A 14,717-nucleotide genomic window follows, 5' to 3' on the forward strand; every position below is an offset into this window, starting at 1 on the left:
ATTCGCTGCAGATCTTCCTGCATTTCAGTACAGTTTTCCATTGTCACAACCTCTCGATATACCACAGTATCATCCGAAAAAAGCCTCAGTGGACTTCCGATGTTATCCACAAGGACATTTATGTATATTGTGAATAGCAACGGTCCTACGACACTCCCCTGCGGCACACCTAAAATCACTCTTACTTCGGAAGACTTCTCTCCATTGAAAATGACATGCTGCGTTCTGTTACCTAGGAACTCTTCAATCCAAGCACACAATTGGTCAGATAGTCCATATGCTCTTACTTTGTTCATTAAACGACTGTGTGTATCGAACGCCTTGCGGAAGTCAAGAAACACGGCATCTACCTGTGAACCCGTGTCTATGGCCCTCTGAGTCTCGTGGACGAATAGCGCGAGCTGGGTTTCACACGACCGTCTTTTTCGAAATCCATGCTGATTCCTACAGAGTTGATTTCTAGTCTCCAGAAAAGTCATTATACTCGAACACAATACGTGTTCCAAAATTCTACAACTGATCGACGTGAGGCCGGCCGGGGTTGGCCGAGCGGTTCAAGGCGCTACAGTCTGGAACCGCGCGACCGCTACGGTCGCAGGTTCGAATCCTGCCTCGGGCATGGATGTTTGTGATGTCCTTAGGTTAGTTAGGTTTAAGTAGTTCTAAGTTCTAGGGGACTGATGACCTCAGAAGTTAAGTCCCATAGTGCTCAGAGACATTTGAACCATATTTTTGATCGACGTTGGAGAGATATATATAAGGTCTATAGCTTAGCACATCTGTTCGACGTCCCTTCTTGAAAACGGGGATGACCTGTGCCCTTTTCCAATCCTTTGGAACGCTACGCTCTTCTAGAGACCTACGGTACAGCGCTGCAAGAAGGGGGGCAAGTTCCTTCGCGTGCTCTGTGTAAAATAGAACTGGTATCCCATCAGGTCCAGCTGCCTTTCCTCTTTTGAGCGATTTTAGTTGTTTCTCTATCCCTCTGTCGTCTATTTCGATATCTACTATTTTGTCATCTGTGCGACAATCTAGAGAAGGAACTACAGTGCAGTCTTCCTCTGTGAAACAGCTTTGGAAAAAGACATTTAGTATTTCAGCCTTTAGTCTGTCATCCTCTGTTTCAGCACCATTTTGGTCATAGTGTCCGGACATTTTGTTTTGATCCACCTACCGCATTGACATAAGACCAAAATTTCTTAGGATTTTCTGCCAAGTCAGTACATAGAACTTTACTTTCGAATTCATTGAACGCCTCTCGCATAGCCCTCCTCACACTACATTTCGCTTCGCATAATTTTTGTTTGTCTGCAAGGCTTTGGCTATATTTATGTTTGCTGTGAAGTTCCCTTTGCTTCCGCAGCAGTTTTCTAACTCGGTTGTTGTACCACGGTGGCTCTTTTCCATCTCTTACGATCTTGCTTGGCACATACTCGTCTAATGCATATTGTACGATTGTTTTGAACTTTGTCCACTGATCCTCAACGCTATCTGTACTTGAGACAAAACTTTTGTGTTGATCCGTTAAGTACTCTGAAATCTGCTTTTTGTCACTTTTGATAAACAGAAAAATCTTCCTACCTTTTTTAATATTTCTGTTTACGGCTGAAATCATCGATGCAGTAACTGCTTTATGATCGCTGATTCCCTGTCCTGCGTTAACTGTTTCAAATAGTTCGGGTCTGTTTGTCACCAGAAGGTTTAATATGTTATCGCCACGAGTCGGTTCTCTGTTTAACTGCTCAAGGTAGTTTTCAGATAAAGCACTTAAAAAAATTTCACTGGACTCTTTGTCCCTGCCGCCCGTTATGAACGTTTGAGTCTCCCAGTCTATATCCAGCAAATTAAAGTCTCCACCCAGAACTATAACATGATGTGGAAATCTACTCGAAATATTTTCCAAATTTCCTTTAGGTGCTCTGCCACAAAAGCTGCTGAGCCAGGGGGCCTATAGAGACATCCAAGTACCATGTCTGAGCCTGCTTTAACCGTGACCTTCACCCAAATTATTTCACATTTCGGATCTCCGTCAATTTCCCTCGATACTGTTGCACTCTTTATCGCTATAAACACGCCTCCCCCTTCACTGTTCAGCCTGTCTCTGCGGTATACATTCCAAACTGAGTTTAGAATTTCATTACTGTTTACATCTGGTTTCAGCCAACTTTCTGTTCCTAGTACTATGTGGGCATTGTGACCGTTTATTAATGAGAGTAGTTCTGGGACTTCCTATAGACGCTCCTGCAGTTTACAATTACTACATTAATATTGTTATTCCCTGTTGCGTTTTGCCTACTCCTACCTTGCTGCGTCTCAGGAGGCGTCTTGTTGGGCCTAGGGAGGGAATTCTCTAACCTAAAAAACCCACATGCGCACTCCACACGTACTCCGCTACACTTGTATCCGCTTCCTGCGTGTAGTGCACGCCTGACCTATTCAGGGGGACCCTACATTTCTCCACCCGATAGCGGAGGTCGAGAAATTTGCACCCCAGATCTCCACAGAATCGTCTCTCTGGTTTAAGCCTTCCACTTGGCTCCAAACCAGAGGACCGCGATCATTTCTGGGAACGATACTACCAATAGTTAGTTCTGATTCCACCCCGCGAGCGAGGCTTTCCGCCTTCACCAACTCCGCCAACCGCCTGTATGAACTGAGGATGACCTCTGAACCCAGACGGCAGGAGTCATTGGTGCCGACATGAGCAACAATTTGCAGTGGGGTGCACCCAGTGCTCTCTATCGCCGCCAGCAGGGCCTCCTCCACATCTCGGATGAGACCCCCTGGCAAGCAGACAGAGTGAACACTTGCCTTCTTCCCCGACCTTTCCGCAATTTCCCTAAGTGGCTCCATCACGCGCCTAACTTTGGAGCTCCCAATCACTAATAAATCCCTCCCCCCGTGTGCCTGCTCGGACCTTGCTGAAGGAGCAGCCACATGTCCCCTCACAGGCAGAGCGGGCGATGCCACACGGCCAGCCTCTCCATTGACCCTCCGCCTCGTGCGCCGCGAACGCCGCTGAACCCGCCACTCCCCTTGGGGAGAGGGTGGCCCAACCGCGCCCGGTACCCGCGAAGATGTCTCAACAGCAGGGACCGTGGGTGAAGCATGTAGGCCTAACACCTGGGGTGTACCATGCGACGCACCAGACTCCCCACTGCCGCTACACTCCGAGGCAGCAGCCTGAAGACGGCTGACCGCGGCCATCAACACGTTCACCTGTTCGCGAACAGTGGCCGGCTGCTTCTGCGTCCGTACACAGCAGTCACACATCCTATCCATCCTAAGAAATCAATTTACTGTAGAGACTTGTTGTTGTTGTGGCCTTCAGTCCTGAGACTGGTTTGATGCAGCTCTCCATGCTACCCTATCCTGTGCAAGCTTCTTCATCTCCCAGTACTTACTGCAACCTACATCCTTCTGAATCTGCATTGTTTTCAACAAGAAGTAGCAAACTAAAGGGAATCTCTCTTACTGTATTCAAAACAAACACGAAAGCTATGGAACACTATTACTAGCACTCGAAAATTAAAGTTTCCTAAAAGCAAAAAAAAAAAAAAAAAAAAAAAAAATCTAATCTAAAAGCCGTAAATTAAACTAAATACCTAGGTATTACAATAACGAACAACTTAAATTGGAAGGAACACATAGAAAATGTGTTCCTTCCAAAGGCTAACCAAAACCTACGTTTTATTGTCAGGACCCTTAGAAAATGTAACAGACCTGCTAAGTAGACTGCCTACACTACGCTTGTCCGTCCTCTTTTAGAATACTGCTGCGCGGTGTGAGATCCTTACCCGATAGGACTGACGGAGTACGTCAAAAAAGTTCAAAGAAGGGCAGCACGTTTTGTGTTATCGCGAAATATGGGAGAGAGTCTCACAGAAATGATACAGGATTTGGGCTGGAAGTCATTAAAAGAAAGGCGTTTTTCGTTGAGACGGAATCTTCTCACGAAATTACAATCACCAACTTTCTCCTCCGAATGCGAAAATATTTTGTTGACACCGACCTTCATAGGAAGGAACGATCACCATGAGAAAAAAAGGGAAATCAGAGCTCGTATGGAAAGATATAGGTGTTCGTTCTTTTCGTGCACTATACAAGATTGGAATAATAGAGAATTGTGAATGTGGTTCTATGAACCCTCTCCCAGCCACTTAAATGTGATTTGCATAGTATCCATATAGATGTAGATGTAGGTATGGAATTGCAGGTATCTGTAGCAAGTCAGGCCGTACTTGGTATAAAAAAAATTATACCAACCTCGTTGTAGGTTAAGTGGTCTAGGTGAGGTAGTGTTCAGTCACTCGATCCGGCATTGTTGGGTTTACGAGTGGGGTTAAAGACTTCTGCACTTGCTTCGAAGTACTCCCTAGGGTTGACATTAGCCACGACCACATACTGGAGCTAGATTTGCTATTCAAACATGACGTCAGTATCGATCTAGAACGGCGCATAGTGGAGCTAGATGGGGCATCGTTCCGTTTCATTTTTTTTTCAAAAAAAAAAAAAACGTAACTGTCAGAGATAAGCCTCAGACATCGGGGAAATCAACTAAACTGTGTACAAGTTACCTTAGATTCGACTCACAGCATATAATACAGAAAGATGTAGAGAAGCTAATGTAGCCAGATGTAAGAGCAAATATGCCAGTTAATAGTTTGTGTGGTTTGGCCCTTGATGTAAAATGAAGAACTGGTCAAAGCACAGTTTACCCTGTGTATGAAACGTTGATGGAAGCCAGGTAGGATCCATCACTGTAGACAATTTCGGTTCGCTAGAAGCGGAGTTATCATGGAGTGCACCTGTACCTAGCGCAATGGAGAAGAAAGAAATAGATGGGGATTTCAGAGAAGAATATTTGAAGGTAGGACAATATGTCAATTTAGCTGAACTGCATGGGAAAGTGTTGCACTTGGAAGGACATAACAGGAAGGTTAAAGAAAGAGTATTAGAAGAACAAATATGTGGGGTCCTCTCAGACCATTGCCAGCTATGTCACTAATGCAGCATAGGATTGCTACTGGGAATGAACCACTAGTGTATAGAAAATAGTACCGAATTCCACATCTTCTCCAGGACAATATGTCAATTCAGCTGTGCTTCATGGGAAAGTGTTGCACTTGCAAGGATAGAACAGGAAGGTCAAAGAAAGAGTATTAGAAGAATAAATATGTGTGGGGTCCTCTCAGACCATTGCCAGCTATGTCACTAATGCAGCATAGGATTGCTACTGGGAATGAACCACTAGTGTATAGAAAGTAATACCGAATTCCACATCATCTCCAACCATCAGTGATGGAGGGATTTATACTCTACGCAAAAAAAAAGAAGGACGCCGAAGGTATTATCTGAGTTGGACGTCGATCCGTAGATTTGATGTACATGTACAGGTTAACAAATGATAATTGGATAATTTATTCAAGAAAAAGAAAAAGAGGTTCACAAATTGCGCAAGTCAATAACATTGGTCCACGTCATGCCCTTATGCAAGCAGTTACTTGGACTGCCATTCATTGATAGCGTTGCTGGATGTCCTCCTGATGGATATCATACCAAATTCTTTGCAGTTGGCAAGATCGTCAAAATCCCGAGTTAGTTGGAGTGCTCTACCAGTAATGCTTCAAACATCCTCAATTGGCGAGAGATCTAGCGATCTTACTGGCCGAGGTAGGGATTGCCAAGTACGAAGACAAGCAGTAGAAAATCTCACTGTATTCTATTCAGGTACGCATTATATTGCTGAAATGTAAACCCAGGATGGCTTGCCATGAAGGGCAACAAAACGTGGTATAGTATATCGTCGATGTACCGCTGTGCTGGAAGGAAGCCGTGGATGACAACCAAAGGTGTCCTACTATGAAAATAAATGGCACCCCATAGCATCAATTCTGGTTGCCACGCTGTATGACGAGCTACAGTCATGTTGGTATGCCATCGTTCTCTGGTGCGTCTGCAGACACGTTTTCGCTGGCCATCGGGGCTCAGTTCGAAGCGAGACTCATCACTGAAGACAGTTCTACTCTAGCCCATGAGATTCCAGGCCAAAGGCATGTCTAGAGACCTCCCGGACAGCTGTGGTTTACTAACATGACTGTCACCCACCATATGGCCTGACAACCAGGAGTGATGGTTGTCAGTACGACCTTTGGTTGTCGCCTGCGGCACCCTTAAAGCACAGCGGTACGTCGACGACATTTGATGGCCCATTTCGTTGCCCTTCATGGTTAGCCATCCTGGACTTACATTGCAGGAAGAGAAAGTCCACCTGAATGGGTCGTGAGTTTCTACTGCTTGTCTTCGTGTTCCAAAACGTTACCTTGACCAGTAAAGTCGCTGGATCTCAGAGCCCTCCAGAAAGCTCTGGATTTTGACGATCTAACATGGCAGTAGGGCAGAATTTGGCATGATATCCCTCAGGAGGTCATCCAATAACTCTGTCAATCGGCGTTAAGTTGAATAACTACTTGCATAAGAGCCAGAAGTAGACCAACATGTCGTCGACTTGCTCAATTTGTGAAGTTCTTCCTCTTGAATAAATGCAATTTTTCTGGAATTTTAATCATTTTTTGTTGTTGTCTGTGCATGTACATCACATTTACTAATTTGCATCTTATTCGGATACTTTCTTCTCCATGTGTCGTTCTTTTGTTTTAGAGTGTATTAACCAACATTTCCCTGATATGATTATTCGGGAAAGTAATGACCCATGGAAGATCCCTGTACTAATTGTGTCCAAAAAGAGCTCAGATATAGGGTAAGACCTATAGATTTTCTCGTGACTATTGGGTATCTAAACCAAAATACAATCACAGATGTGTAACCAACTCCTAACATCACAGAAACCTCAGATAGCCTGGGGCAATGCCATTATTTTACGACCATGGACATCATAGTGGGTACTATCAGTTAGATGCCGCATCAGGTGATTGACCCAATACTGCATGTTTGGTTCCATGTACTCATTGCCTGTATCACTGAATCCCATTCAGATTAAAGAGTTCGTCGGTGTCATTCCAGTGCCCATTAGATGGGATAGTATGAAGCTTGAAACTGAAACTATGCATGGTACAACTGGATATCACTATCGTATTTTTAAAGACATCCAAAGCACACATTACGTTTACAGGTATCTTTAGTCGATTACAAGCACGACTAACACATATGTGGGAAAGTGCCATTTCCTATTTGGGCCATATTGTAGGCGAGGAAGGTGTGCAAACTGACTCCCAGTTTGTATAAGCCATGTGCAAATTCTAATTCCTAGTACACAGAAAGAGCTGCAGTCCTTTCTAGCTTTGGCTAATTATTATAGGAAGTTTGTGTCAAAACTTGCAGAAGTACCAAGGCATCTCACACGTTTCTTGAAGGAGGGGATGAATATTCATTGGACTCCAGATTGCAAAAGAGTCTTTGTGCGACTAAAGAAATTTACTGCTCACTGGCCCCAACCTCCGTTTCCCTGATTATCAGAAACAGTTCCCATTAGCATGTGATGTCTGCAAACTCGACTTAAGGTCTGTATTAAATCAGGAAATAGATAGAACAGAGCACCCAATATCTTATGCTTCTAGACCAATAAATAAGACAAATTAAAATAACTGGACTACTGAAAAAGAGATGTTCAGCTAGATCTATGATATCACTTAATTCCATTATTATTTACTTGGCCGATGCTTTAATGTTATAACAGATTACATAGCACTGAAATGTGTTATGGGTGTTAAGATCTAGCAAGACGCTTGACTCTATGGGATTTACAGTTAAGTAAGTTTGATTCTGAAGTCATACATCAACCTAGGAAGTCTCATCGTGACGCAGACAGGCTGGGTCAAGGTAAGTACCGTGGAAAACATTGGTATATCCACAGGAAAGCGGCAGAAGGCTCAGGCGACTGACTGAGATTGGCAGAAGTGCCCAACACAAGCACAGTTCAATGGTGATGACTCAGTATTACACAGACAAAGAAGGTGTGGTCGGTACGTAGTCGTGCTGGTAAGTTTACATGACCAAGTGTTGAGGCTGGCTCATGATTCTATCTTTGCAATACATGAAAGTCGATGAGCTACAGAACGATGTGTTGCAGAAACTTACTGGCAGAGGAAGCTTAAGCAAGATTTGGGACTGTTGTCAAGAGCTGCATAATTTGCATGCGAAAAAGCTGCGTTTGCTCATCAGTTGATTCCATTAGAAAGGTTACTTGGAACCAACTGACCATTCCGAACGGTTAATAGAAACATTCTTGGCCCTTTGCACAGACACTGATGGGGTCTCGGTATGTGTTTACTACAGTTGATCATATTTCGTGATTTGTATCCATGACTGCTGTACCGACTCAGCAAGTGAAAATAGTAATTCACGTAATGGTTAACTACTGGGTATTGAAACTAGTGGACTAACTTTATTTCCCAAATAGTGAAGCAGTTGTGTATTGCTGTATGTGACAGCGCGTGGGAAGACTGAGAGAGTGCGCAGAGCGATATAAAAAAAGCACTCCGTCGTCAGGCCATGAGTGGCCTACCGGGACCATCCGAAAGCCGTTTCATCCTCAAGGAGGATGTGAATAGGAGGGGCATGGGGCCAGCACACCACTCTCCCAGTCATTATGATGGTATTCTTGACCGAAGTCGCTACCATTCGGTCGAGCAGCTTCTCAGTTGGCATCACGAGGCTGAGTGCACCCCGAAAAATGGCAACAGCGCATGGCGGCTGGATGGTCACCCATCCAAGTGCCGGCCACGCCCAACAGCGCTTAACTTCGGTGATCTTACGGGAACCGGTGTATCCACTGCGGCAAGGCCGTTGCCCAGAGCAATCTAAAAAATGCTAAGCTAATAGTCACCGTAGTGACTGGGACATTGTACTCGTACTACTGTATGCAGCAGCAGCCTATAGTTCAAAGGCACACGCAAGTACTGGTTACCCTAAATAAGGCTGATTCTGAGCAGATGATGCCTTCTCCTTTTGAATTGATAAATCAGCCTCTGTTTGGAACTATGCTAAGTGATTGAAGGACACATGACGCCAGATCCAGAAGATGAATACGTATGACTCGGACTGGCAAGAGGGCCTGCAAAAAGGAAAAGCAAAGTTACCCAAGTACTACGTTGGGGAGTTGTGATGTTACAAAATAAAAGTGATGTTGTTATTCAATGGAAAGTTGGAAATTGAGATTTAGCTTACTGTTTTATCAATCACAATTGGCGTAAGAATCATGGATTGACCATTGTCATAAAATATTACACTATGAGATGTGAATAGTTTTTTCTTGCAGTTTCGCGTGGCTTGAGGCAGTCACAACTAGCGTGCTATTGATTAAGAAATTGCGTTATCGTCTTTCTAATTACTTCATGATCGTAGATAATATCATACCCGGTTGTGAAGTTATTGTTATGACAAAACAATTTCCTAAGGGACCAGAAAGTTCTTAAGGGCGCAAAAACAACTGTAACATCACACAAAAGGGAAATTCAATATTAAAGCTGATCCAAGAAGACGATAAAACAGTTTTCTTTTTATCAATGTAACACGCACATTGGACTGCTGATCTTGGTGTCTGTAATATTAGCAAAATGCATAATTAAAATGAAAATAATACTGAGGAGAGAATAGGAATGAGAACTGCTAAATGATTCAGTATTCCCAGAACAAATATTTATTATAACTAAAACCTATATCGTACCTTAAGCTTAGTACTACAGTGACGGTAGATTTTTATGTCCGTATCATGTCCATTGAGCGCTCTTTTATATAGCCATTGTCTTCTTTGAGTCGCTCGTGCGTCGTCACGGTAAGTTATAACAGTTCTTTACACTTCACTCAAACTTAGACATAACACGTTTTTATACATTTAGTAAAAATTAGATCAAACTGCCACAAATCTGCGTCCGTCTTACTTGAGAAAAACAGTACAAGTCTTTAGCGCTCAAGGCTTCATTTGTTCTCCAGCGAACAAAATAGTGAAGGGTCGCATATCTATCCGTATTTTTCTGTTTATGTTGCCGCCCAAAGACGACGAATTACATTATTTAGAAAATTCCACCGTCGCCATGCAACGCCTCATACATTAATCATTATTTATAAACAAGTATTTGCCTTCTGGCTGAAAGTATTAACTACTCGTATTTGCTGTTTTAATGAAGTCAAAAATAGCGAATATCACACAGTGGATAATATTAACTAACTGCTATGTGCTGAAAGGGAAATGAAGAAGTTTGTTGTATGGTACAAAGAGCCTCATCAAGTAGTTGAAGTTTCATCTCTACTTAATGTAAAACTGCAGCTCCTGACTTGTACTGCGGTTATGCGTCTGGGACGAGTCCATCCATTTAATGGTGCCTCTGCAGCACTGTCTGGCAGTTCCATAGACACGGGGTAGGGGAGTGGTAAGGGAGGTGGAAGTTGGTAAGGTGAGGTGGAAGTTTCAAGCTACCCATGCAGGTCATGGATGGTCTTGTCAGCGTATTGAGGTTATAGTCTCCCTCTAAATGCAATAGATATGTCAGTTTTATCCAAGTTTTTTCTTATAATTTCTGGGGATATATGTTTGTATACTATGTTGTATTGTTGTGTTTATGCATTAAGAAGTACTGAGTCTCAACTCTTAGAAGGTGTTGCATTTACGCAAGAGGCTTATGAATGAGGGTAAAGCTGACATTTCGCTTTAGGGGACGTATGTGCTTAAGTAATACATCAAACAAACATGTAGGTGAAACTTCTATTCACATGTGTGGGTAATGTCTATAGTATAAACTTAGTGTGTTTAATTAAGACTCGTAGGAATGATCGACGTTATGTGCTGATTATTTTGTGAAATGTGTACCTTTCACAGAAACAGTGGTTAGTGTAAAAATACGAGTAGCTGTGCAGGCTTGTAATAGGAAGTGTGTTGTCATTGACTGCAAGTGTATGGGCGTATGTGTGTGTGTGTGTGTGTGTGTGTGTGTGACAGTCTTTAGGGTTTAGCGTCAAGGTTAAAGAGTCTATATAATGCCTTTTTGTTAAATCAATTTAGTCATTGAAGGCGATGGGGGATATGAAAAGTTTCGTGTGATTGGAGGTGCATGATGTTTTACTAGTCGCATTAAACAGGAAGTCCTACACTCTAGTCTCCAGTTCTGAGTTGCTGTGGTGCTGGGCCGAATGAGTCACAGTCTGCTCAACTGAAATAATACAACCTGTTCCGAACCAAGAAGCCTGTATGTGGGTTTCCTACTGAAGTGACTGCAAATAAAGCTGAGTTCTTACAAAAGGTGGAATTGAATTAGGTCTTTTCAATAGTAGATCCAGTAGTCCTCGTCTGCACATACTACTACCAAGGCTGTTTAAGCCGTACACAAAGATTAGAGCTGCAGGGGCAATCGTTGCTGATCAATGCCACTGGTTGGAATATTTCTATACCTATCTTCTGGGTACCTGTCACCATCACTGGAACTGCATCATTAAAATCTACTCGCTACTTTATTTATCAGACTTACCCTTCGAAACTTTGTCTATAGAATTTCTAATCCATCTAAATTCTACTATGGACCCAACCCTTACAGCCTTCCTGGGACAGGTGTTGGCTGCACAGGATAACCAAGTGTTGCTGAGACATTTGCTTGGGCATGTTAAAAAATACTTAATATCAGCAAAGGCTCATTGTAGTAGGGACTACTCCATCACTGTCTGTTTAGTGCCATCTCAAGCACAGAGTTGCCCAGATGCCACCTTTACCACCCTTTGATCTGCAGGTCCATACTATCAGTGTCAGCACAGGTGAATAAATGAGATAGCCTCGAAGAATTCATGCGAGACAGTGCAAAAATCAGCAAGCTGAGACTTAGTGAGTGAGCTTCATGAAAGCAAAATGAAGTAAATGGTAAGAAAAACAAAAATTAAACAGCTGAACTAGAGTTTTTCCTCAGGACTTGTGTTTTGATTGGGGATATGGAAAGCAAAATATTGTAATTGCATCAACACCCATGTTTCAGATGAATTTGGCAAATCAGTGAGTCGGTAGCTCCAATTTTTCGAAGAGAGAAAGAATTCTAACCATATAGGTACAAGCCAGGATCTGACACTGAAATCCGGGCGCTTGCTGTCTTATGTTGGCTGTGCATTGCGCCATGCAAGGGGCTCTGCAACCACGGCCCAGTCACTGGGGCAATGGCCAGCGTTCGAGACGTTTTGGCAGCACTTGGTGAGTAGCGTACGTGACATCTGCAGCAACAAGGCCTGCTCTGTCGTGTACACAATCTAGCTATGTGATCAGACTGATCGTGTGGACAGCTAGGCTTCAAATCGGCTTCTGCTGTGTACAGGCTGTCACCGTGAGGCAATCAACGTTCTTCTGCCGTATTGATGGGACCGCCAGCTCTATGGTCCGATCACAGCTCGCAACGGATTAAGGTCGAATAAAGGCCCTACTAGCCACAAAACAGTGAGGTTCGCCAATACCACCTGCTGCCCTCTAGCAACCAGCTCAGGATTTGTCCCTGGACGACACCGTGGACTGCTGCTGGGCTGAAAGTTCACCATCTCTGGTCACAGTTACGAGAACTAAGGCGCCACTGTCTGACAGAGCGTTGCAAGGCAGCTAGGAATGTGCAGCTAAGTGAGGTCGTCCACTGCGGAGGTGCATGGACGAAAAGCGCCGACACCGGCACGTCTACCCCAATCTTGTTCCAGTCGGAGGTTCATCGCTCACTGCCTGACCTCCACATCCTGTAGGCGCGCGATTTCTGCGCCTGTCTAACAAAGAAAGTCAATAAACTGTATCATCAACCACTGGATGCTTGCATCTTTTGCACCTCCAACTGCGTATTTCATACCAACACCTATATACACTATGTGATCAAAAGTATCAGGAAACCTAACTGAAAATGACTTACAAGTTCGTGGCGTGCTCCATCGGTAATGCTGGAATTGAGTATGGTGTTGGCCCACCCTTAGCCTTGATGACAGCTTTCACTCTCTCTGGCATACGTTCAATCAGGTGCTGGAAGGTTTCTTGGGGAATGGCAGCCCATTCTTCACGGGGTACTGCACTGAGGAGAGGTATCGATGTCGGTCGGTGAGGTCTGCCACGAAGTCGGCGTTCCAAAACATCCAAAAGGTGTTCTATAGGATTCACATCAGGACTCTGTGCAGGCCAGTCCGTTACAGGGACGTTATTGTCTTGTAACCATTCCGCCCCAGGTGGAACAGGTGCTCGATCGTCTTGACAGATGCATTCGCCATCCCCGAATTGCTCTTCAACGGTGGGAAGCAAGAAGGTAGGCGTGTGCTGTAATAGTGCCAAGCAAAACAACAATGGGCAGAAGATAACCATGACCAAGCCACAACGCCACCACCTCCGAATTTTACTGTTGGCACTACACACGCTGGCAGATGACGTTCACAGGGCATTCGCCATACCCACACCCTGCCATCGGATCGCCACATTGTGTACCGTGATTCGTCACTTCACACAACGTTTTTCCACTGTTCAATCGTCCATTGTTTACGCTCCTTACACCAAGCGAGGCGTCGTTTGGCATTTACCGGTGTGATGTGTAGCTTATGAGCTGTCGCTCGACCCTAAAATCCAAGTTTTGTCACCTCCCGCCTAACTGCCATAGTACGTGCAGTGGATCCTGATGCAGTTCGCAATTCCTGTGTGATGGCCTGGATAGATGTCTGCCTATTACACATTACGACCCTCTTCAACTGTCAGCGGTCTCTGTCAGTCAACAGACGAGGTCGGTCTGTACGCTTTTGCGCTGTGCGAGTCCCTTCCATTTACACTTCACGATCACATGAGAAGCAGTGGCCCTAGGGATGTTTAGGAGTGTGAGACGTATGAAACAAGTGACACCCAATCACCTGACCACGTTCGGAGTCCGTGAGTTCCGCGGAGCGCCCCATTCTGCTGTCTCACGATGTCTGCTGAGGTCGCTCATACGGAGTACCTGGCAGTATGTGGTAGCACAACGCACGGTATATAGAAAACGTATGTTTTCGGGGGTGTCCGGAAAGTTTTGATCACATAGTGCACATCCTTACATCTTGCTGTTGAGGCTCGGCATCATATGATAGTGGAAGGAAGAATGGCTGAGGTTCAAGGATAGCAAGCTGTAGACTGTTAAGCCACCTAGCCATTTGTGACACTCCTCCCTTCACCCGCTGAGAGAGACCAAAGTAATTACAACATGATTTTGGAGAGGACACTGCCCTACAGCTTCTTCAGTGAAAATACCCAACATAGTGTAGTGTAGAGGTTTTGGTACACCATGTTTGATTTGATTTATTGATCCATCTTTAAGCATTTTCCATTCAGTTGATGCCGTCATTTTACATACATTGTACAGCTACATAACATGTCATACATTGTTAACATGTTAAGGAAATATTGTCTTTTAAGGGTGGCTTCCCGATCGAGTTTTCATGCAAGTGACTAGCCATTCACAATATCCCGACGTCCTGTTTTAATCTGCTTTCGCGCAATTGTATTTTAAAACTAATTTTTTAGACTTCGGAGTATTCACATTTGTAAGTTTTGTGTGCAAGAGATAGCACACATGGTTATTGTTTTGTTAAAAATAAAAGAGGTTCCGGAACAGTGCCATTCTGGGAGTTGTTTTTGAAATTTAGGCTCCTTAACGCTTTTATGGGCATTTTAAAAATGAGAATGCAGCATTTGTAGTAGGAAAAAAATAAAACACCGACGTGCACCAATATTCTTTTATTACATA

At 44.0% G+C, this 14,717-nt stretch overlaps 1 pseudogene; it reads right to left on the reverse strand.

Annotated features, from left to right (window-relative positions):
* Nucleotides 1-8,693: 8,693 nt before the first annotated feature.
* LOC126177543 (5S ribosomal RNA) lies at nt 8,694-8,810 on the reverse strand (annotated as a pseudogene).
* Between the last annotated feature and the right edge of the window lie 5,907 nt (nt 8,811-14,717).

The sequence above is a fragment of the Schistocerca cancellata genome, chromosome 3 (genome assembly GCF_023864275.1).
Source record: "Schistocerca cancellata isolate TAMUIC-IGC-003103 chromosome 3, iqSchCanc2.1, whole genome shotgun sequence".
Taxonomy (NCBI): domain Eukaryota; kingdom Metazoa; phylum Arthropoda; class Insecta; order Orthoptera; family Acrididae; genus Schistocerca; species Schistocerca cancellata.